The sequence below is a fragment of the Haliaeetus albicilla genome, chromosome 11, assembly GCF_947461875.1.
Source record: "Haliaeetus albicilla chromosome 11, bHalAlb1.1, whole genome shotgun sequence".
NCBI lineage: Eukaryota > Metazoa > Chordata > Aves > Accipitriformes > Accipitridae > Haliaeetus > Haliaeetus albicilla.
This window is the reverse complement of record NC_091493.1, coordinates 10,224,167-10,248,451: the sequence shown is the minus strand read 5'-3', so window position 1 is coordinate 10,248,451 and position 24,285 is coordinate 10,224,167. Positions and strand designations below refer to the sequence as shown.

At 39.6% G+C, this 24,285-nt stretch overlaps 1 protein-coding gene across 1 annotated transcript in view; it reads left to right on the top strand.

Annotated features, from left to right (window-relative positions):
- The first annotated feature begins 13,792 nt into the window (after window positions 1-13,792).
- Window positions 13,793-24,285, top strand: part of WAPL (WAPL cohesin release factor) — a 106,280-nt gene continuing 95,787 nt past the window's right edge. Inside the window, exon 1 of the mRNA XM_069796063.1 lies at window positions 13,793-13,929. The gene's annotated coding sequence lies outside the window, so the exon portion shown is untranslated. The remainder of the gene's footprint in view (window positions 13,930-24,285) is intronic.

Genomic DNA, 24,285 nt, shown 5'->3' with positions numbered 1-24,285 from the left:
ACAGCAGGAGAGTGAGAATCCCAGGGCTGGACTGAGAACAGAAGGGCCAGACCAGAAAGGATGGTTTAGAAAAGTCCATTCAAACACAAGTTTTTTTCCTGAGACATACCAAAAAAAAAAAAAAAAAAAAAAGTCTTTTCCACCGAGATGAAAAGACTATATCAGTGATCTCTTCAACAGTATGAATTTAGCTCTGTAACATGGCATTAGACTGCCACTCTATGGCAAGACACAATCCAGCAGGTGTTCTGCCTTAGTTTCCCCAGTAGTATTTACAGCTTACTCTAGTGGCTTAGAGCTTCAAGGCCTCGTAGCTTGAAAAAGTCAACCCACCTCTGTCCCTCTTGTCCTTTCTCATAGAGTCTGAAGACAAAGTAGTCACACAAAGAGCTCTCCAGACCAGCCAAGTTGGATTTGCAGTGCCTCCAAAAAAATCTTCTTACCTTGTTTTGTGGAGTGAGTTCTCAGATTCAGCCTTCCCTATCTCCTATGGCTTAACCTCTCAGCAAAGCCTACCCTTCTCCAGGGAACTCTGGTTAGCCAAACTCTTCTCAAATAATTTCAGGTGGAAGCTTCCCTAGTTACAGTTCTCAAATAAGAGCTTTCACTTTTCCAGCCCTTCTCACATATGAAATAAAGCTGTGCTGGTGCAGTTTAGTGCCTACTGTAGGCAGGGACAAATCATATTTTAAAAACAATAGAAAAGTTGCTGTATCATTGCAGAAAGAACAACCTCCCTATCTTTCAGGCAATAATTAGATACAAAACTGAAAGGAAACTTCCCTTGCTAGTCTCTTGCCTGTAATAAATCAGGTCTGTGCCACAGGCAACTCAGTCTACAGTGGGCTGAAATGTGGGGTCAGCACATGGTGGTCTCCAAGCTGCCTTGTCGTCTTTGCTGGAAGCAGGCATTATGAAAGATTTGCTTATGCAGACATACAGCAGAATAGTGTGTTTCCCAGCTAGGATAGGACTTGGATAAAAAAAAAGGTTTATTGGTAGAGAAGGGGTGAGAAATAAAATTGCAGAGAAATTCTATTTATCAAGCATTTTCCCCCAGTCAAGTACTGACTGCCATCGGGGTGCACACAGTGGCCAGTGACAGACAGCAGTGCCAGGTTTGGGCCAGCACTAATAGAGAGCTTGTACTGCTTACAGCAAGAACAATTGGTACCATTTGTTTCTTGACTGATTGTTTTTTTAATCTCATCTGCTTATGTAGTAGTTACTTCTGAAATAGAAAGAACTCAGTGACTAGAGCCTATCATGTGGAGGGGCTGCAGAAATATCTTGATAGGTAAGATAGAGGACAGTAATGGAGACAGCCAGGTCTCTGATGAAAAGAGTAAGGGAAGAGGAACAATAAGAAACAATTTGTACCCACACACAGCAATCAAAATGAAAACCCTGGGGTTTGAGAAATAATAGTTCATGATAACCAGAAGGTAAACAAAGTGTGGTCTCATTTGATATTAAAGAATTATCATCTTTTTCCTTAGATAATAGCACTATTGTCTTAAGATGATCCACAGAGAATACATATACTGCCCTGATGGTTTTTCCTGGCACATACTGTCTTGTCTTACAACATCCCTGTGATAGAAATCCTATCCTTTCTAGAAATAGCATCAGTGATTCTGGAAAAAAAAAAAAAAAAAAAAAAAAAAAAGACGTGATTGTCAATCCACTGGTGGGAGAAAATTATGTTGCTGCACTAAATAAGCAGACAGCTTTATCACTGACTGCAGCTTAAGTCTCAGCTGCTCACAGCTATTGCAGATGCCCTATGCTTTGCTGTTCTAGACTGCGCTGTGCCCAGTGCTTTCAGGAATTTGGGCACGATGAGGAGGGAGAAACAGACTACTCACTAACATCACTGAATTTTCAAAATCTTGTATATTTGAATTGTTTCTGAGAACAGCCTGAAGAGTGAGTGCAAATTAAAAATATCAGAGGATATTTTAGCCAAGTCTGTAAGAGATTTCGGTGACAAGTGTCCTGCCCAAGACAAAACGGCCAGCAGCAGCTTAAGCAGAAGCAGGATTTGGCTCATACTACAACAGTGTGCAAGATTTGGGCAGGACTCTGTCATGACAATTGAGAACAGAGACATTCTGAGGAGTTTCTCCCTGCTGCAACTTGAAATCCTTCACACAAAGTCCAGAAATCAAACAAACTTAATGCTTCAGCTAGAAGAGAATCCACCACAGTTCTATAATCAGAGCTTCTCAATGCATGTAAGTGTAAAGCTATATGCCCATTTCTTTATAGACTCTTCTGCTAGGGCTATCATCCAGCCTCTCATCACCTTGGACTCTAATTTCCCAAGTGTTCATGAGGCCTCTAAATGACCTGAGATTCTTCTTTGTTTAACTCTGCAGCGTGGCCTTTATTAATACCTACTCTGCTAAATGTCTCCTCTGGATCCTCACTGACTCTTGTTTCAGTTGCTATGACATCTTTTTTCTCTGACCTTAATTAATGGAATGTACAGGGCAATTATCACAAGGCTGCAGACAGGTTGCAAGTGTGCCAGTGCAGCTATGTCCAGCTCAGTCTAAGCCCTTCTCATCTTGATCCTGTCCCCTTCCAGCCCATTGCTTTGACTGTTATTGCCATGCATCCCCTTCTTTGTCCCCTGCCGTTTTCTATTAAATCAGATATATGTTGCTGATCTCCACTTCCAAGGGCCTTGATGGATTATCTATCTCCAGCTTACCTATCATTTTCAGACAGCATTGGCTTGCCAGCTCTCACATCCTGTCAGCCACTGATGCTCATTTCCATCATTCACTGAACACGGTTTCTGAACACGGCATCTAATACATGATTTGCTTGTCTTCATGCAGTTCCTCATGCTGATGGCAGTGGCAACACGAGACATTGACAATAGCTAGGCTGCAGGCACACAGAGCCTGCTGGCCTTATTGTCAGCACTGACCTGTATTGTCTTATTGTTACCTGCTACTTCCCTGCCAGTATGCCTCAATTTCTTGTCTGCCTATACTTCGATAACAAGCTCTTTGGAGCAGAGACTTTATTCTGTGCTGGTATAATGCTTTGACTTGCCTAACATTTCTAGGCATGAGAGTAATGCAAACATGGTGGGCTTCTATTCTCTGGTAGTGTCATGAATTTCCTTAACAAATATACTCTGCTTAATTTTTTGGTGTTGAATTGGCGAGTAGTTCAGTATGGTTAAAATAAAAAGTCAGCTGAAGCTCAGGGGTTTGTTTTAATAAAAATGTGGATGTCTGCTTGAAGATTGTTTTCAGAGTTTAGAAGGCAAAAGATAAAGCCTTCCAAATAAACAAACATCTCAAAAGCAAACCTATATGAACTAAAGTAATAAAAACCACTGGCACTGATCCTCAGAAAGCCAAACTATTACTTCTCACTTCACTTCTATAATTCTGCCTGCTCCCTATGGAACTGGCATTCCTGTTCATGACTTGCAGATGATGCTGCAAATCATGAAAACATAGTTGAGGAGTAATTTTGCAGCACAGCAGACAAATATAGACAAACATGTCATCTCTACTTACTGTTAAAAATTTTTCACTGAAAGAATATCCTGAAATTCATATATGTGATTGGGAAAGCTGGGCAGTGCATTCTTTCTGCTCTTTCGAGATGGCTACTAATAATGCTTGAAACACCAAAACACATTAAAAATATGCATCCTTGAATATGGACTTAATTACTGGGCCTGATTCCCCAAAGCCATTGAGCTATTTTGCATATCACCATAGGGTTTTCTTCTTGTGCAAACTGAAACTTAAGAATGTCACCAGTAGGAAGTAACTAACTGACCTCTCCCTATATAATAAAAAAAGTGGATCTCATGATGAGGGATATCAGATTTAGACAGGCCTTATCTCACTTCTGAGTGAATGATTCAGCTACTTCTTTTCCTAGTAGAAAATTAATGTGCTCTTTTCTAAGCAGAGTTTCAGTAATGGGACTTAAGACTGCAGAGCACCTTGATAAAGAATGGACATTTAGAGGCATTTTCCCTGATTACAGAAACATTTTCTTTGCATGTTTTACCCCTTTTTGCAGCTTTAGTAACAAAATGTGATTTACTAAAATTCTCATACTTTCTTGCTCCCCCCCCAAAAAAGCCTCTACCCAGCCAAAAAGTTAAGCCTTTGCCCTTACTACACCAAGAATATTTTACTAAACAAATGCATTACTGCTGCCTTTGACACAAGAGGTAAAAATGCTACATTTTTTCAGTGTTCATTTGTAGTAACTAATTGTCAGGAAGAAGAAATAATGAGAAATACAGTCATTCCTGTCTTCACAAATTTAAGTGAAGAAAAGGTAAAAAAATCCTGACCATGCAATCAGTATAAACTGTTGCTATTATATTCCTGACTATGGACATACTTAACAGTCTACTCAGTCTTTTTGTTTTCAAATTCATCAGAACTAGTTACCATCATGAGACAACTGCAGTGTTCTTTGTGCTCTAGTATCTTGCAGACAGCAAGTCAACAATGATCATGTTGGTTACTCCTTAAAAACAATAGAAAAACAATCTCCTGGCAGCATTCTGAAGTTAGATACCAAAGAAACTCAAACCTATTTTCCAAGCATAAATATTTCACATTTAAGGAACAGTATACTGGGTAGGACTCAATTGTACAGCTCACCAAAACAGATATTCCACAGAACATACCATAAGTTTCCAGATTTAATCACCCTTAGAGAATTAAGCAGTTTTGTACTTTTATCATGGATCTACTCCTCGGACAGTGTAAGTCGACATGGCTCTACTAACTCAGTTCTTACCACTCGAGGATCTGGGCTCCCCGTTACAACGCAACTGCAAAGCTAGTATAAATTGGCCAAGGAAGATGCTGCCACAGAAGGAGTTTCCAAGCGCTGTACAGACACCAAAGCATATTCCCTTCCTAGCAATGCTTGTTACCTGACAGACTCTAGTTATTGAATGAGCCCTCCAGAGCTGCTTTACAGTGGGAAAACAATGGAGGCTTTTTCCCCCATTCACTCTTCTGATTTGAACACTACGCAGGACCTCATTCTCCAGAGGCGAGGAACTTCCCGATGGTTTAGTAAGTGACTTGGTTCCACAGCAACTCCAGTTCAATACCTTTAGAACAGAAAGAGTAGCACTTCTTTTCTCATGAGGGATGATTTTGAGATGGTCAAACAGGCAGGTGTTCAAACGCTAAAGCAAACAAACAAAAATTGAACTAAGAATAAAGAAAAGCAAGAATTTAAGAATAGAATATGAGTGTTAAACTATGCCAGGGAACAGCAAAGGCTGCTCTGTAAGGGCCAGGAGGATGATAATAAAACAGAAGGGCAGAAGCCTCAACAGCCAGGGCACCGTCCCACAGCACATGAGCGAGGTGAGCCAGGCAGACCTGGGGATGGTAGCCAGCATCAGCTGAGAGTCTGGGCTGTCAGGCAAGTCTATGCCAGCAAAGCAGGCCTGAGACAAACCTGGGAGCAAAAGGCAGTGAGTCAGTCAGTGACCATATACCCAGGGCCAGAACAGCAAGGCTTATGGCCAGGCAGAAGCATAGCTGTGATAGGCACAGAGGACAGGGCCAGGCCTAAGCTTAAATGCAGCCCCTGGCCCCATGGGTAGAGGGAGTTGATGGGAGTGTCAGGTGAGGCTGGTCAGGGCAATTAAGACCTATTAGTGTGCTCAGGTCCCTGACAGACTCCAAATCTCAAATTCTTACTAAATTCTCACCACAAATTCTTTAATTCTTAATAGATGAGCACATTTTCTCAAATACAGACTCTTAACTATGTTGCACTGATGTCACCCTAAATACCTATTTACCACCTGGTCATTTATGTAGGATCTTAAATTTGGATTTGGAATCTTCTGACATTCTGGAATTTTAGAGCAAGAGATCTCATGAGGGATTTTTTATTATTATTATTATTCATTATTTTAAATCATCTGTTGCATTAGAGAAAGATGTTGCTATTTAATAAGTATCTCTAAGAACAGAACAGTATGAGAATGACCATTCTGAGTCGGTCCAAAGGTCTGTCTGACCCAACATCCAGTGGCTAAAAGCAGCATGGCAGGAAAGAGTGCAAGAATGTGGTGAGATTTCCCCAGAATACTCTTTCAGCTTCCCAACAGTATGCAGCTCAGCAAACCTGTGCCTCTCAAACCATATTTCAGTGATCTAAATCAAACATTGATGGGGCTTTTGTGGTTTTGAAAAAGGATTCTGGATGTAAGTAAGAATGTAGTTTCAAGTTGTCAACATAAAAGTCAGGGAAAAGAAAGGCTGCAATCTGAACCATGAAGTTATTTTGATCCAAGCCAAATTACTCTTTAGTCTGAGCAAAAGCACAGAAGTCTGAAAGCTAACACAGCCTCTCTTGGAAAGCTTTGTATAATTTAAAACACAGTCATACTACAAAACCAGTTTTCATCTCAGCTCAGCAACTCCCTTCATGATATGCAAGTGCCTTTCAAAAAAAGTTGCTAGAGCAAACCAGCTGAGACACAAGCTCCCTTTCCCTCCTTTCTCCTAATGATTGGAAGAGAAATCATTCCTCTGATTTCTCCAAACCTTAAAATGAATTTTTGGTTCACAGATTTTAATGCAACATCTTTTTTTTTTTTAAGAAATAGATCCTAAATAGCCTTATTAAAAGCTCTGGTTTTCAAGGTTTGATGATCAGAACTCTGAGATTCGCATTCCAGAGAAGTGCCTGCAACTGAAGCACCCAGAATGACTAGCTGAAGAGTTAGGAACATGGTTTTTGTATAAGAATTAGACTTTAAGAACTGAGAGGCTGAATAAAACCAGAAATCTAAGAGAGTAATGTAACATTAACATTCACTATGTTGGGAATAGTTTCTAATCACTGCTATTTCTCAGGCTTTTCTTGTGGTACTTTGATGGTGCTTCTACTGAATTTCTTACCTCCGCTCATTAGACACTACTGCAGTAAAAGGCTCTTCATGATTTGCTGAGCACAGAAGAATAATGGAGGGGAGAGTTTAAAAAGAGCAACTATTTTGCATTCTCCAACGATTCCACTCAGGCTGAGTTCTTAATTTTTGGTAGCCAATAGAGTTATGAATATCTATGTTCCCAAACTGGAAGGTGTTTTGCAAGTTTTGCCTAATGATCATTACTGAGAATTCATATTAGAGATCACCCACAGGGAGCTGGGTATTTTAGTCCTCTAATGATTGTCTGTGTGCATGCATTTTGGAGCACTAGTTCTGGAACTTCACATATATACTTATTGTGACATCATTTGATGCACTTTTCTGAAAGTGCATATGTAGGACTGAAAGATGCTGATGGTCTTTTGTGCAGGGTACTCATCTAACTAAACTCTGAGGAATTATTTGCAATCTGTTTTTAGTTTTGAAAGCTGCTGCTTTTACCTGCCCTGCCAACTTGTTACCGCACATTAATTTGTGTGTGTCTGAAAACTATCTAATTTTTCCAATTGTGCCAATTCATCTAATGAAAGGTATTTACCTATAGAGCTTGCACAGCTTGTCTTTACAGCATAACAGTTACATCAAATACCAACAGAAATAATGGCATGTCCTCCTGACTTGACAGCATCCCTCCCCAAAATACATGAAACTACACCAGAAACATAAAACACAGGAGTACCAGCATTAAAAACAAAGGGTGTGTCATGCAGAGAAACAAAGGAGAGGGGCAGCTGTAATCCAGCCCACAGATATCATTTACAGCTCATATTCCAGTGTCATAATGAATTGTTTCTCCATTAAACTTAGGCCAGTTTCTGTGGAAGGAGATTAGGTACAATAGTAGGCAATGTGTGTGACAAACAGGGTAAAGCACAAACCATTTGGCCCACTGTAAGAACAAAGGTTTGCGTTGCAACAAAATAATTGGGAACTGGAAAGCAGGGCTTTAGGACACTGGGGCAAAGAACTTGAAAGAGGAAAGTTCCAGCTTTACTATGGAATGGCAGATACTCCATATCCCAGTGACAGTACATTTTGCTGTCTATCATCAGTTCAGGGCTTTACAAACACACAAATACTTTGTTTCAGTTGAGTCTTACAATTTGTATCTGGAATTCAGCAACTGAGCTGGATTATTTAAGATTTCTACCATTTCTCTAGGAATAAGTTTTCAGTCATGTAGTTAGCAACTTTTATGATATGTATGATCCAAGATGAAACTCAGCAGTTTCCCTTGATCATGCTGGCTCTGTACTGTTAAAAGGACTTAAAATACCAGTACTCCTCTTAGCAGTTTACATTATGAAATGTAACAATGACTGTGGCATTAAAATGCTCTTTTAACAGCGGTTTGGGTTTTTTTTCTAGCTATAAATATGTTTCAAAAAAAGTGTTGTAAAAGATTTTCCCTATGACATACTAGTGACTGGGCAGGACTGAATACCAAAAAAAGTCTGTAACTCATATTTCTAGCTGCTGCTGGAGGTCAAAGGAACAGACACCTTTACCATATGCTTAATAAACATGCTATTTTCCCACAAGATTTCACCTGAATATTTGTGTTGATAGTCACATTATTATAAAACTATACTAACCTAATGCTTCTGAAGAACTAGATTTAACTTGGTTGAAGGCATTTGATTGTTTAGTGCAGCTGTTATGGAGATAAAGTCATTATCAGAACAAATATTGTACAATGAAAAAAATTCTTTCAGACTTTTTGCTTTAACATGAAGAATGAGATAGACAGGACAAGAGGCAAAGGGCACAAATTTAAAACCAGTAATTTCCATCTGAACACAAGATGACACTTTTTTACTGTGGAGGTGGTCAAACGCTGGGACAGTTTGCCCAAAGAGGTTAAGGAATCTCCATCATTAGAGATATTCAAAACCCAGCTGGACACAGTCCTGAGCAACCTGCTGTCGCTGCCCTTGCTTGAGCAGGGGGGCGGACTGGATGATCTAAAGAAGCACTGTCAAACCTCAGTTATTCTGTGGCTCTGACTGTAGGAAGGAAAGGGAATTCTTCCTTGTTGTCCAGGGTCTGTTAGCCAGTACAGCAGTAGGAACATAGCAGGGGTCAAAAAGTCTAACATGGATAATATGAACACAGCTGTTCCACACTCTGACGAGCTGAGAATGCAGCTTCAGGGAAAAAAAAGGTATCTTAGGAAGATGAAAGTTTGAAAAATCTCTCTCTTATCACAGAGAACCTGATCCAAAAGTTAATGCTGACATGAGGAGTTAGCCATGTAGATATACATTCACAGACTACAAACTCCTTTAGTACTTTTGGAATAACATAACTCAGAATTTGATAAAATTTGGTTATAACTTTTTGACTTTGTAGACATGAGCAAATGGTAACCAAAGCATATTTTTCCCAGAATATTCCCATATACTAATACCTCCTTTGTTGAAATAAAAATATACTAAAAATCAAATTAAATAGGTTATTTTCTTTGTCCAGCCATTTGCAAGTTGTTTTCCTGCAGAAGCACTTTTTTCCCCACACCTCTTAATAAAATCCAATTTTAAACTCATCAGTTTTGTCCATCTGACAGACGTAAGATTTCACTAAAGTAAATATTCTTTGATAAAATTAATATTCTGAGTTATAAGTAGCATCTTTATTGATGTTCTATAGTCAATAGCAATTCCTCTCCTCCTCTATATAAAGAAATATACATGCATGTGTTTTTATAGTTCTTATTACTAAGCAGTTCTATAGAAATTTATTTGGTTGATGTTAGCAAAAATGTATGTATGTGATTATTTTGGCTTTGGTGTGTTATTCTGAAACAAGAAGATTGTTGGCTGCCCAAGGAAACTCCTGTGATGCCGTGAAACTTGTGTGCTTTCAGGGCATATGGGGCTCATTTACATGACTTTTATCAAAATAACCATGACTGCTTTTACTGAAGCCTTTTGCCCGTTGACGTAATGTACAGATGTTCTTGGAAGCATGGGTGTCCCACTTCAGCTGAAGACAAGACAATAATTGCAGCATGATATTAATTTAAGATTTACTATTTTAAGACAAAAAGAATAAGAGTATCCACATAGTGGGCTTGCATAACAAGAGATGTAAAGTAAGACCAGTGTAATTATTCTTGTGACAATTTATGTGCAGATCAGCACCTAAACTGTGTTCACTGTCAAACTGAACCTGAATTTCAGGCAGGTTTTTCTCCTGCAGCGCCTGGGTTCCTGCAGGCAGGGAGCACGTTAGCCTGGCAGTTTGGACTTCTCTGAACCAGGTCCATGCAATCCTGGCTGTGAAAGAAAGTGGTGATTACCTTCTCAGAACTTTCATCCTTCTCTGAGGTATTTCTTCTCTTCAGCATCCAATGCTTTTGTCTTGATTGAACGGGACAAAGAAGCCAAGTTCCCTCTTTGTCTTTCTTTTCTTCAGGAGTCTCAGGTCTTCAATTACACAAGAGTCCAACTGTTCGGAAACTTTTCTGCATTGGAGGGTTAAGGCAGAAACCTTTCTTCAGGCTAGACTGCAGTATCTAGAATTCTACCAAAGATTTTTGTTTACAACAGATGTTTGCCATGTTATACCAGAGTCTTGAACAGTTTACAGCTTTTCCTAAACATCAGTTGTTAGTACAAAAAGCAGGTACAGAAAGGCTGACATTTCTTCTGTCCTTTTTCAACAAATTGGAGTAAAGAACATTATTTGTCAGCTGTAATGTGACTTTCTCATTTCCCCTTTACTGAACTTCAGAAGCAGAGTACTGTGTTGAAACTCAAGTGGTCTCCAGGTAAAGCATCTCTTGAGATAATCGTAGTGCTCTAAATAGAGATTTGCAATAATATTAGAGGGTTTTCAACTGTGATTTGGGCAATTTCTCACAAAGCCTAGATGATGGTTATTTCTTTGCAATATGTTAAACAGTTTGTATTAAACAAAAGACAAGCAACGGGGAAAGTAATATATATTACACAAGATAGTGCTTTCTCAATCTCTGAAGTTGTTGTGGTCAGATTTAAAGATTTTTTTTTCCTCTGTCATATTTTACTTTGTCAACAAATTTGAAGTCTTCTGCAAATTAAATAATTTATGTCCTGTTGACATAACTGACCTCTGTTTTGTGAGAAAGTGTTGTCTGCCAACTACTACTCATTCAGTTTTAAGCTTGTCTACAAGCTGTAAAGAGGCAAGCATTTACCTAGCTCATAGGAAGCCTTCACGTGGCTGCATTTTTTTCTGTCTTACTCCATGGAAGAGGAAATCTCCAGCTGGTACCAGCACAAATGCTAATACCTGATACTATGGAGCATACCCACTGGAAATTCCAGAAAAATCAGCTCTCAGGCCAAAAGAATCTGTATCCACATTAAGGATAAATGACAGAAATGTTTGGGCATCTTCTAGGGCTCCTGTAACATCTTCCTGGCATTGTAAAAAGTACTATAATCATGAGGGATAAAATTCTTATGATTGACAGGAAATTTTTATGCAGAGGTAATGTAGACCTTAGAAAAGTGGGAATTCATCTTAAACAGCCTCAGCCATTGAAAACTTAGTCTCTTCTGAACTAGCTGTGTCCCCTCTTTAAACACCTCCGTCAAGTGACTCATCCCATTCTGAGATAGTCTAAGATTAGCCAGAACGAGCCACCCTCTAGGGCTGCCTGTCTCCGTACTAGAGAGAGAGCATAGATGCCTAGCAGAAACAAGGTGTAAAACTCTCACTAAGGTTAGCTGAGTTGAATCCACCCTCAGGATATAGCTATGGGAGAAATACAGCACACATAGGAAAAATTTCCATTATGCTGGAGTCTGGCTTTTTTTTAACATCTTTGCTTTTTCTGTTCACTAGTACTAGTGGACCCAAGAAACAGGACTTCAAATTAGTCTTTTATTTGGACTACTTCACATACGACTTCAACAGTAGCCTCTATTACTTAAATGTTGTACATTCAAACCATGCAGGAGGCTGTGCTCTGTGTATTGAAAGAGATTCCTTTGTAGGAAACAGTGTATTAGAATGCTACATTAAAAACCAAATGCCTCCTTAAATACCTAAAGACCTCAAAGTCTTCATGATGGGACAGCGCCAGCAAAAATAAATTGTAGGGAACTTATCACTGTAGTGGTAGATAATGCAGGAAAATTACTGCATCTGTTCCTAAAGTAACCTTAAAAAATCTTCATGTCTGCAAGAAAAACTAGTAAAAATCAGCTGTGCTGGAGCTAGTGAAGTAATTTCCAAACAGTTCCAGTAAATAACAGGATTAATGCAAATACAGAGTCATTGCATTGTGTCATTTGAAAAAGTTCCTTGCTTTTTTCATTCCTCTGTTTTCATGTTTCTGTGATGACTTACTTCAGTTGTTTATCTATAGGAATGCAGTGTTATGGAGTCTAAAAACAGGAGCTTCTACTGCTGGAGCTAAAGAATGAGGTTGATGATTAACTTGCAGGGGTTAAGGCAGGCTAGATATTAGGGAGGGACAGAATGAGCTGTGTCGTAACTGGCAGTGCAGTTCTGACATGGTGCATGTTATTAGTAAACAAATGTGCAACAAACAGATCACTGGTTATAGAAGCCCTTAAATTGCCAGAGGTACTCCTGATTTTAAACTTTATCTTTATATCTCCCATTCAGGGTCATAATCAGACAGTCTTTAGTAGGAGACAGGGAGGACAATTTCATATTTGAGTTTCCCAGAGATCAGCAGAGGTACTGGGGTACAGCTTTCCTGCTGTGGAAAAGGACAGTTCACCATGGCCTCTTCAAGACAGCACCACAGCCCAACATTTGAAATTTGAATTTGCCCGACAGGTCTGACTTTCATTTATGGTGACGCTCTGTCTTGTCCTACAAGAGGACAAACCAGATTTGAATAAGAATGGATCTTTGTATTCTGGCCATAATACAGACCCTTCTGCTTGACCAGGGAGGACTACAATGAGACAGGGAGAAAATCAGAAATGATATTTCAAGTGGCATTTTTCTTTGTGGTTGCTAGGAGAGTGATAGAAAGAAATTGTATCTTTTAACTATTCCCTTTGGTTTGCTAGTAAGTTGGCATCTAGAAATTGTAAAGCTTAGGGCATACATTTTAATCGTTATTTACCTGGGAGCAAACAGATATTTTCTAAGTTAATATTGCTTATGTATTCATATTAATATAAATTAATAGCAACTGTATTTACCTAGAAATCAAAGGCTTGTTCTCATAGGTCTGGGGGATGGAGTTCAAAACACTTTGCACTGCTTATCCCCAAATTCTTGGTTTAGAATAGGCAAAGGAAAGCCAGAAAGAAGGAAAAAAATATTCCTAAAGGAAAGTCCTTGTAGTATTTTAAGATTCTGTTGGAGTCCCGAGGTCCAAAATTTCTTGGGTAAGTGACAATTTTATTTCTAACCATACACCTAGAAATACATTGCTTTGCAACCATACCTCTCTGAAAGACAAAGTAGTTTTAGATGACAATCTCTCATGGGTTGCCACTTATATGGGTACACAGTGCCTAAATGTTCTCCTGTGTATTCTGAAATCTCTTGTAAGGTCCAGAAGCTGGGGAGATAACCAACAAGGGGAAAAAGTTAATGCTAACAGAAATCAGATAATAACCACTCTCCCCCTTCTGTTATGTAATGTACTATTAGGTGATGAGTGAAAAGAAAAGGTATTAGTGCTAAGGAAAGAATTAATTAGCATTGTATGAGGCAGGAGACTGATACTTTTTAAATTCAGGATACAACTTTACACTGACTGATTTATTTACAAAAAGATAGATACTACTCAGTTGATTTAAATTAATTTCAATCTTCTTCCTTCACAGTCATTACCAAGAAAACCTTTTTAACAGCCTGTCCCCATCTGAGGAACTTTCTGCTCCACTTCATACAGAGTGCTTGGCTCTCAGTCTCCTCGCAGAAAAATAATGGCTATTAGGTGACAAGGTCTAACAGAAAAACACCACCCAGACATGTGAAACCAGGTACATTTAAAACTTCTATTCTATAACTCTTCTTTTACAACCACCTGCACTATCTTTTATATGAAAGTCCCAAGCCTTGATGTACATAGGCATATGATCTTTGTATTGCTCTGTCCCACAGCTGATGGAGGTGGCACATTCTCATTTTTGAGAATTAACTTCGGTGACTAAATCTTACAGACATTTGATAACCTGGTATTGAGTAAGATTTCCCCAAAATACCATTTAAGTACTTAAAAAAACTGTCCTTGAAATATGGTGTAAATTATCAGTGCTGGCAGTATAATATGAAGTCTAGTTATTACAGCTGTGCAACAAAAATAGTGAGGCACTCAAAAGTGCAGGTGATGAGTTAAATATTATATTAATGAGCAAAATGTGTGTAGTCTACCAAAGGCATAAGCTATCAGACACCTGTAGAATAGCACACAGAAAATAACCAAAGATAAATAATCTGTACTGAACAGAGGTGCTGATGACTGAAGCGTATGTATTCAACACAAAGTAATTGAAAAGTGCAGAATAGGAGATGATAGCTAGAGGAACATGTATAATGTGTAAGTTACTAGTTAAAAAGATAATAGAAGCTTGAGTTTGTAGCCTTTGAATTCAAGAGATTGAAGAGCTCGATCTGGTTGCATGGGGCTTGATCACAAACCCAGACTGCACCATACTGCCCTGAATGAAATGTGAGAAATCCACTACTGAGTAAACCCACATACCTGGGCACTGCAAAGAATCTGGAACCTAAAAGTGGTGGGATGCAGAGCTGTTGCAGTGACTGAGGAGCCTCCACAGTGCCAACAGCAGACTGTGGTCCCTGGAGAGCAGTAGCAGCCAGGGATGTACTAGCTTGTGGCCAGTGGCAGTCAGGCTCTGGAAGGAGCGATGAACATGAAACACCACCCTGTTAACTTTGAAAAAACACTGCTGCACATGCATGAGTTTTCCATTTTTGTACTACCTCATACTTTACGAAGTACTTACACAGAAGGTGGATGGAAAGCACCTAACATTTAACCAAGTATTAGAAAAACATAGTAAAGGGGAGAACAGTATAGTGGCACAGGGAGCAGACAAGAGCAGAGGAAGGGAATGAGACATAGCAAGGAACTGACTAAAGCAAGCAGTAACATACCATTAATCTAACAGCAGTAACAAGAGGTGCCAGTCCTTTATCTCTAGGAGCAGAAATAAATCTACTTACAGCATTAATCAGTAATGCTTGAAATCAGTAATACATAACAGACTAATGGATCTGAAAAGTCATTAGTGGTGTGTAGGAAGCTTACTTCCTAAAAGTAATCTGCATGAACATTAACATTAGAGCTAGTCAGAGAATGAATAATCTTGCCTGTGCAAAAACTAATACTATATCTTCAAGTGATATGAAAAGCATAAATTCTGATTTTTTGCATGAAAAGAAATGTCAAAATAAGTCTCTTGACAGGTGCCTTTCAGTATTTTTGCATGAAGCGTCTGAACTAAAAATACGTTTATTTCAAAAATGTTGTGAAAAAATGCAGATATTCAGGGGTTTTTCAGGATTACATCAGTAAAATTACTGGGAAAATATTTAGTTCAACTGTCTTTTGCTAAGGGACAACTGTTTAGAAATTTTTTAGGAAAGTTCTAACTAGCACCAGAAGTTAATGACAGTGACTATGCCATCTTGCTAACTTTCCCTTTAGCTAGCTAGAAAGCCAAATTATTTTATCTATTGTATCTAGACAATAAAAGGCTGTTCCATTACAGGACTGTTTTGTTACAGATTTTTTCTTATTCTTTAGACAGAGGGGAAAAAGCTGCAAGGGTTGTGATATGACTAAGTCATCAAATCAAATGTATTCTATAAGGAATACCTATTGACACCAAATATGTTGAACTCGCTAATGGTTCTGACATAACATTTTTGTGAGAGGGTTACAAATTCGTAAAGCAAGGCTGTCACAGCAATCATCTGTTCAAAGAAGGGACTCCTCTGGAAGAGCAGCTATACTTAAAAAAGAATGGCCTTTGAATGTCCAAGGCGGATGAAAAAGATCACTTCCAGGCTCTGCTCACCAAAAGGCAGATACCCCTATTAACGAGTAGCATAGAAATAGAATGGGAGGGGGTATCTTTCTCATTCCCCACCACCCATGAAGGAGGAAAAACTTCTAAGATAGTTTTCTGGAAAAAAAAAAAAAAATTGAGAAATTCTGCATGAAATATTTTTAAAAGCAACCAGCAGACATTGGAGACCTCCAAAAGTTAACACAAATGCTGATCATATTATTTTCCTCCTTGCCCTAAAGGAGATCTAGTAACTTCAGGCCCCACTATTAGTTTGCTTTCCTTTGTTTTATCCCTTTGTCCCTTTCTTTTCTTTATGTTTGTGCCTAGAAGTTGCCATTTCCTTGAAAGGCAGGTTAAAAACTGAGTGTGAGCTCTAACTGGAAATAACAAATGAGGTTAAATTCACTTCTAAAGCAAACTCTATTAATAAAACTGGTTTCTGAAAACTGGGCAAGTTTTCAGAAGTGTTTATAGATAAAAAAGTATAAGATAAGATTGCAGAAGGTCTATAAGAACCAGTGTGATAATATAACTGGTATCACTTAACCTCTATCAAACCTGATAAGGACATGAAGCTTATGGTAACTAAAACTAAAGCATATGCTAAGTCATATTGATTTTAATGGTGCTTATGTGTGTGGTTAAGGCACAGTTATCTTTAACAACCCCTTTGTTGGTTAGGAAAGTAAATATTGATATGTCCATTTCACTAACATAGATCCTTGCTAAACAAGTGAATAATTTACAGCACTCAAACCCTAGAGGTCTGGCTATAGTCCACTGAACTGGACTAAAGCATACTGTGGTAAAAGCAAAAACTGTCAGGTGAGTTCTCAGTCATAAGAGCTGCAGCCACCCCTGAACACACATGTGTTAAATCCCACAATGGCAGGCATTGGAGGGAGGTTGTGTTCTTTCAGGACTTAGTATATGAAGAGAAGAATCCCTTTATATAGTATTGTACATACCAATCTACCAGTTCAGATGTCATCCTAAGGGTTGGAGTCCTGTTGAAAAGAAATTGTGAGTATAACTGGAAGAAATTAACAGTAGGATGGCCTCAAAAAATTACGCTCAGAATTATTTAAGTAGTTCTCTGTGAAAGCTTGAGAGTTCAAGCAACAGTTCATCTACCCAACTTATGCTGTTCTTGTTGCACTATAAAAATTGTCTTATGATGATTTCTTTTCTCACCTTTTTCACCTTATTCAGTTCTTTTTCACCCCCACTCAACTTACTCTTCTTCCATTTTCCTCCCACCCTTCATTTCTTTCTTCCTTTTTCCCAAGTGGTATCTCTCATTCATTCCTTTTTCTTACTTATCCTTTCTTCATTTTGATATCTTTCAGTCTCTGTGGAAGAATAAATACTTAGTTTTGTAGGAAATTGGAAAAGCATAAAAGCAAGCTATTTTTCTTAACAGGGAAGTGGTAGACCATATCTGCAGCAAACTAATCTCTGGGACTCTTAACATTATCAATTAATATGTATAATATGATTGAAATAACCAGGGAGCTGCTAAAGTCCTGTGTACAGCGCCCATCAGTTAATATTTAAAATAGGGAAACAATAACTAGACACGATTTAGGGTTTTGGAACTAACTATGGGACAATGGGTCTTTATGTTTATGCCAGAAAAGGTTGGTCAATAAACCTTGAAGAACCGCTTGGAACTGCCAAGATTAGGGAAGAAGTAGGTGAAAGGTAATTCCTACAGGGGTAGATTGCAACCACCAACTCATTGACCACCTACTCAAATGATACCACCTACTCAAAAGAAGACAGTGAAGGAAGAAGACAATGAAAGAAGAAGACAGAGTCTGCACTCTAATTTACATGAGGGGCAAAGAAGAAAGAGCCAATCATTAAGGAAAATAACAATGAATATTTATTAGTTGAGTGTACAAATGTGAGAATTTTTGAGACAAGGGTGTACTATCTTGAGACAGGCACCCATTCGTGCACATCAGTGAAATTAATTTGAAAATACCTCGACTCTGTGTGTTATTGGCTTGCACACTGGGTAAATGAACCCCGTTTGAGGGACAACATTAGCAGTCATTGCTTGGAATAATTCAGTTTCATATCTGCCAGTCCCACTCTAATTTTGTGTTCAAAAGCTTTTTGCACACCTAGCAAGCTAGCAAGTACACAGACTTTGTAACAAGACCTTTAAAAAGCTTTCACTGCAGTATTTAGCACACACTTTGGGACTTTTTGTTAGGTAATGAAGGAAGCCTCCATTGCAGACAACGATATTACTTAATGACAAGATGAAAACAAGGAAACATAGTTTTCCCCCACAAAGTAAAGGCATATTACTGCATGTTGCTGCATATAATGCACTAGTTGAATTACAATCATTTGAAAAAGCCTACGCTTACTCTGAAAAACAACCAACAGTTTAAAAAAGGTCCATGCCCAGTGCTAGAGAATATAACTATATGGAAGCTATTTCATAGATATAGCTGGTTTGTTAAAGAGATCTTGACCTGGTTATTTGTAAATTAGTTCTAAAATAGTATCATTCTGGTTTTAGAAGCTACATAAGGAGAATGGAGGTATTTTCTTCTAACAAATAGCATTAGGTTAAGGGGAGCTTTGGTGTTACTTAATGAACTACTACAGAATCTGTTTTACAGTCTATTGAACACTAAACAATGAAACTGGGTTTTGTTTCTTCATTTGATTACATTGTTCAAGCAAATGCAATCACAGCAAGATTAACTAGTTTCTGAGATAAGACACAGGGCTCAGCCACAGGCAGCTGTTAAAGTTTCATATCTGTTTCACAATCAAGGAACTGTTTTCAAGTAAGCAATATCTTACAAGGAAGGGGTGGGGGATAGCTTGTCCTGCATGAAATAAGAGAGCAAATTTTTATTTCTTTGAATACAGTTTCATTTGAATAGCTATTCATTTTTAATTTGAAAGCATTGACGAGGCACAATACCTTTACTTATAACTTATTTTATCACATGACAAAACTACAGTGCTTTGTCTCCATCTCTTCTGCAGCAGGATAGCTAATCTACATTTGTTACATTATAGAAAATATCTTTAAGTGGAATGATAGCTCCAACTAAGAAAGACTTGCTGATATAGTACAGCAAAAAGTATTTTAGCAAGAAGCCCAAGTCTTTAGAAAGTCTTCTCGCCCACTTGTTCTTTTGTTCTGTATCTCATCCTCTGCAGTCACCTCTCCTTTCTTTGTTATCAGCTGTGATGAAAGACATACAAGAACCTTCTGTATCTATAGAAGAGTAATGTTCTCCTATTGGACCTGTCTTTTCCCTTAATGGAACCTGTGGAGGTCCATGTTTCTCAAACTTCTCTCCTTTGGTTCTACTTTGGAAGTAATGTTTGATATAATCTCAGTCGTATACCTCTTTATTCCCCTACTATCACTTGGTCTGAGCAATTCTCAGTGCTTGAAAAGCAAGTTACACCATGACTTACCTACCATTGATTAATACAGTTAGTTTATATTATCTGTTAGATTCTGATTAATGACTAAGTAGATGTCTAGGAAATTTAATTTTAAGAGAAGCACGTACTGTTTCTGTTACTTCTTCAAGCTCTAGTGAGGCTGGAAATGGTTCAGCTATTATGAAGCACTATCATATGATCACATATGTTTTTCCTAGCCAGCTTGTCAGTTTGATTATACCAAGAGGAAAAAATAGCAGCAAAATAATTTCTTAGTTGTTGGAGAAAAGATTGAATATTCTGACAGTACTGATCATGTCGTGGTTTAACCCCAGCCAGCAACTAAGCACCACGCAGCCACTCACTCACTTCCCCCCCATCCAGTGGGATGGGGGAGAAAATCAGGAAAAGAAGTAAAACTCCTGGGTTGAGATAAGAACGGTTTAATAGAACAGAAAAGAAGAAACTAATAATGATAACACTAATAAAATGACAACAGTAGTAATAGAAGGATTGAAATGTACAAATGATGCGCAGGGCAATTGCTCACCACCCGCCGACTGACACCCAGCCAGTCCCCGAGCAGCGACTCCCCGCCCCCACTTCCCAGTTCCTAAACTACATGTGACGTCCCATGGTATGGAATACCCTGTTGGCCAGTTTGGGTCAGGTTCCCTGGCTGTGTCCTGTGCCAACTTCTTGTGCCCCTCCAGCTTTCTCGCTGGCTGGGCATGAGAAGCTGAAAAATCCTTGACTCTAGTCTAAACACTACTGAGCAACAACCGAAAACATCAGTGTTATCAACATTCTTCGCATACTGAACTCAAAACATAGCACTGTACCAGCTACTAGGAAGACAGTCAACTCTATCCCAGCTGAAACCAGGACAGATCAGGAGAGCCGGGACAAAAAAATATCTGAAACATAAACCACCAGTGAGGAACACCATCTGTCCTGGTTTCAGCTGGGATAGAGTTGACTGTCTTCCTAGTAGCTGGTACAGTGCTATGTTTTGAGTTCAGTATGCGAAGAATGTTGATAACACTGATGTTTTCGGTTGTTGCTCAGTAGTGTTTAGACTAGAGTCAAGGATTTTTCAGCTTCTCATGCCCAGCCAGGGCACCTGACCCAAACTGGCCAACAGTGTATTCCATACCATGGGACGTCCCATCTAGTTTAGGAACTGGGAAGGGGGGGCAGGGAATCGCCGCTCGGGGACTGGCTGGGTGTCAGTCGGCGGGTGGTGAGCAATTGCCCTGCGCATCATTTGTACATTTCAATCCTTCTATTACTACTGTTGTCATTTTATTAGTGTTATCATTATTAGTTTCTTCTTTTCTGTTCTATTAAACCGTTCTTATCTCAACCCAGGAGTTTTACTTCTTTTCCTGATTTTCTCCCCCATCCCACTGGATGGGGGGGAGTGAGTGAGCGGCTGCGTGGTGCTTAGTTGCTGGCTGGGGTTAAACCACGACACCATCTCATAATCTCTCACCCTTTAAGGAAGTCTCTAAGTTGTGAGTTGCAGCAATATTCATGACACCTTTATGGACAGCCTGGTTCAGCAGAGAACCATTGCTGTAATCCAGAGTAAGCATCAATACTTGTTTCTGTTCCTTCTCCTAACATACTAGAGTATTGTCCAATTTAAGTGGTGAATTTTAATTAGCAAAGAGAGTGCCAGTTAGTCTGTCAAGGATCCTGGGGCACTGTCACAAGACTAGAGCTATAACAAGAGAGACCAATTCATGAAAAGTTAAGTTCAAACATGAATAGCCTTTCCTAAATAGGGCTTTATTGCAAGGGCTCCGACTTAGTAGTTGTAATTCTCAGTTGCATTTGCTAGAAGCAATTTTTAGATTTAATAAATCAACACAGGATAACATACATCGGTGGTTCCTGCTCCATATTTGTCACTTAAGATTACAAGTTGAGAAGACTTGTACATATTTAGTGAGCCCCATCGCCTTCATCTGAACCCTGAAACTCAGGGCCAGTGACTAACTGGGGGAGAGCTTGCTTCTTCCAGTCTTTGAAAGCCTAAGGATCACAGGAGATGCTGAAGATATTACTGTGGTGCATATAACAGGATGGATGAAATTGTTTGTTTACTCATCACTTAATAGTGGATACCCTTGCTTTAAGTTACTAAAGAATTAATATTTTATATGTAGGAAAAGGATTAACACCAATTTGAGTTTCATATAAGATTCAAGTGCAGTTTATACAACAGTGATTTCTAATATGAATAAGAGCTTCATAGATATAAAGAGAGGAATGCTTTGCTAACATATTAACAGAATTGCATATAGAATCATAGAATGGTTTTGGTTGGAAGGGACCTTAAAGATCATCTAGTTCCAAACACCCTGCCATGGGCAGGGACACCTTCCACGAGACCAGGTTGCTCAAAGCCCCATCCAACCTGGCCTTGAACACTTCCAGGGAGGGGGCATCCACAACCTCTCTGGGCAACCTGTTCCAGTGCCTCACCACCCTCACAGTGAAGAACTTCTGCCTTGCATCTAATTTAAATCTACCCTCTTTCAGTTTGAAGCCATTACCCCTTGTCCCATCACTATATGCCCCTGTAAAAAGCCCCTCACCAGCTTTCTTGTAGGCCCCCTTTAGGTACTGGGAAGCTGCTATGAGGTCTTTCCAAGAGCCTCTTCTCCAGGCTGAGCAAGCCCAACTCTCTCAGCCTGTCTGCATAGGAGAGGTGCTCCAGCCCTCTGACCATCTTTGTGGCCCTCCTCTGGACTTGCTCCAGCAGGTCCATGTCCTCCTTATGTTGGGCACCCCAGAGCTGAAGGCAGTGCTCCAGGTGGGGTCTCACCAGAGCAGAGTAGAGGGGGAGAATCACCTCCCTCAACCTGCTGGTCACGCTTCTTTTGATGCAGCCCAGGATACAGTTGGCTTTGTGAGTTGCGAGAGCACATTGCCAGCTCATATTCCATTTTTCATCCACTAATACCCCCAAGTCCTTCTCTGCAGGGCTGCTCTCAATCCACTCATTGCCCAGCCTGTATTTGTGCTCGGGATTACCCCAATCCATGTGCAGGACCTTGCACTTGGCCTTGCTGCACTTCACAAGGTTTGCTCAGACCCACCTCTCAAGCCTGTCAAGGTCCCTCTGGATAGCATCTCTTCTCACCAGTGTGTCTGGAGGCTTTAAATGAAAATTCAGTTATTTTTAACAAAACTGACTGCAATAGTCTGTATTAGTCTTCAAAGGCCCCTAGAAAAATACTGGAGGTGATAAGCAATCTCACAGCATCAAGCTCTTTTCACATAGAACACTTTTAGGCATGAATCACCAGGGGAAGTATTATTAAATTAAGCCCATTCATAAAAGTCTTATCAAATTAGTGCCATTCATTTACAAATGTAAGAGAACAGGAGAAGTACTTAACTCAAAGTATGATTTTCAGCAAGTGAAACTGATGCAAAAAGCTTTGTGCCAGAAAACAGCAAGGGCCAGCAGCTCCCCAAGGGACTGGAAACCAGACACACAGCAGCACAGCCAGGAGAACAGGGACCTCCAGCAGCCATGGCCCAGCTCCACTATACCTGAGAAAAGCAAGCAGGACAGGCTGAGGAATAGCAACTGGGAGTCCATATCCTCATGCATGCCCCTAAAGATGACAAGACATCAGAATCAGACCTACTAAGTGTAATAAGGGCAAGACACCTCAGGGACCAGGTCTAGAGTCAAGCTAAGAAGCCAGAGCCAAGACCAAAAAGACACAGACATAGCAGGGCTGGAGCTACACACCAGCAACACATCTGCAAATAAGCTCAAATAGGAAGGGAGTATCCAGGGTTGAGCTCAATAGAGCTCCTGGGCAGAAGGCGTGGGTGGAGGCAACAGGTAGGGCTGGTTAGGGCAATTAAGGCCTGTTAGTTTGCTCAAGGCTCTGACAGTTTGAAAGCACTCTTGTTTCCCCTGAGAGTAGCTGTTTAACTAGTATCTACATAGATATTCTTTTGCCTTTTCATGCCAGACTTGCCAAGGTAAAAAGTTAAAAAGAAAGCATCTCTTTCAAAATTGCAATTTGATCACACAAGCTTGAATTACATCCCCAAACATTCCTCCTGTCGCATTTAGCTTCACCGTGGTTTCTCTTCAAGTTCCCGAAGTGAATGATATTTAAGTGATTTTCAGCTTCTCTTTTACTCTCCATAAGTTGGACTTTAACAAGCTGTCAGATCAAATAGACATGAGGCTGTTCATGTTTCCGCTCATTTTATCAACAGAGCAGCAGTACAGATCAGGGAGAGAACAGAAGGCATGTCAACACCATACAATGAGCACCATGCAGAGATGCTAGTTGGGATCGTGGAAGCAGAATGGAGACATCAGTACACTTCTTCCCAACTAATTACTCCTGCTGAGCATTGCTTTTCAGTAATGTTAACTATTCTAATCATAGTGCTGTGCTAACTTTGTTCTGTAACTTTGTTCTGTAACTTCTTTTGCTACTACTAGCTTCTCTGCACAGCACAAAAGCACACGGTATAGGCACACTCAAAAAAAATAGATGGGGATAATAGTCAAGAATCTGCACCACCTTGTGCTCTTGGATGTCCCTATGTTGGATACATAAAGATCCCCGATATGGGAAAGGTATACGTGTAGCCTGTTCTGCAAGGCACTTTGGGATATTCTTTGAAATAGCAGCTGGAGGGAAAGAGAACTGGCCAAAATGATTCAAGGCACATACTGCGGGCCTCTTGCCATTTTCCAAACAGTAAACTCAATGGCTGCAAGTGAGCGCAGGCAGGGAAAAATGTTTTGAGCTGTCACAAGGCTGTGAGGAATGTGATCACAAGCTGTGCAGGCACAAGTCATGTGCAGAGCCAGCTGTG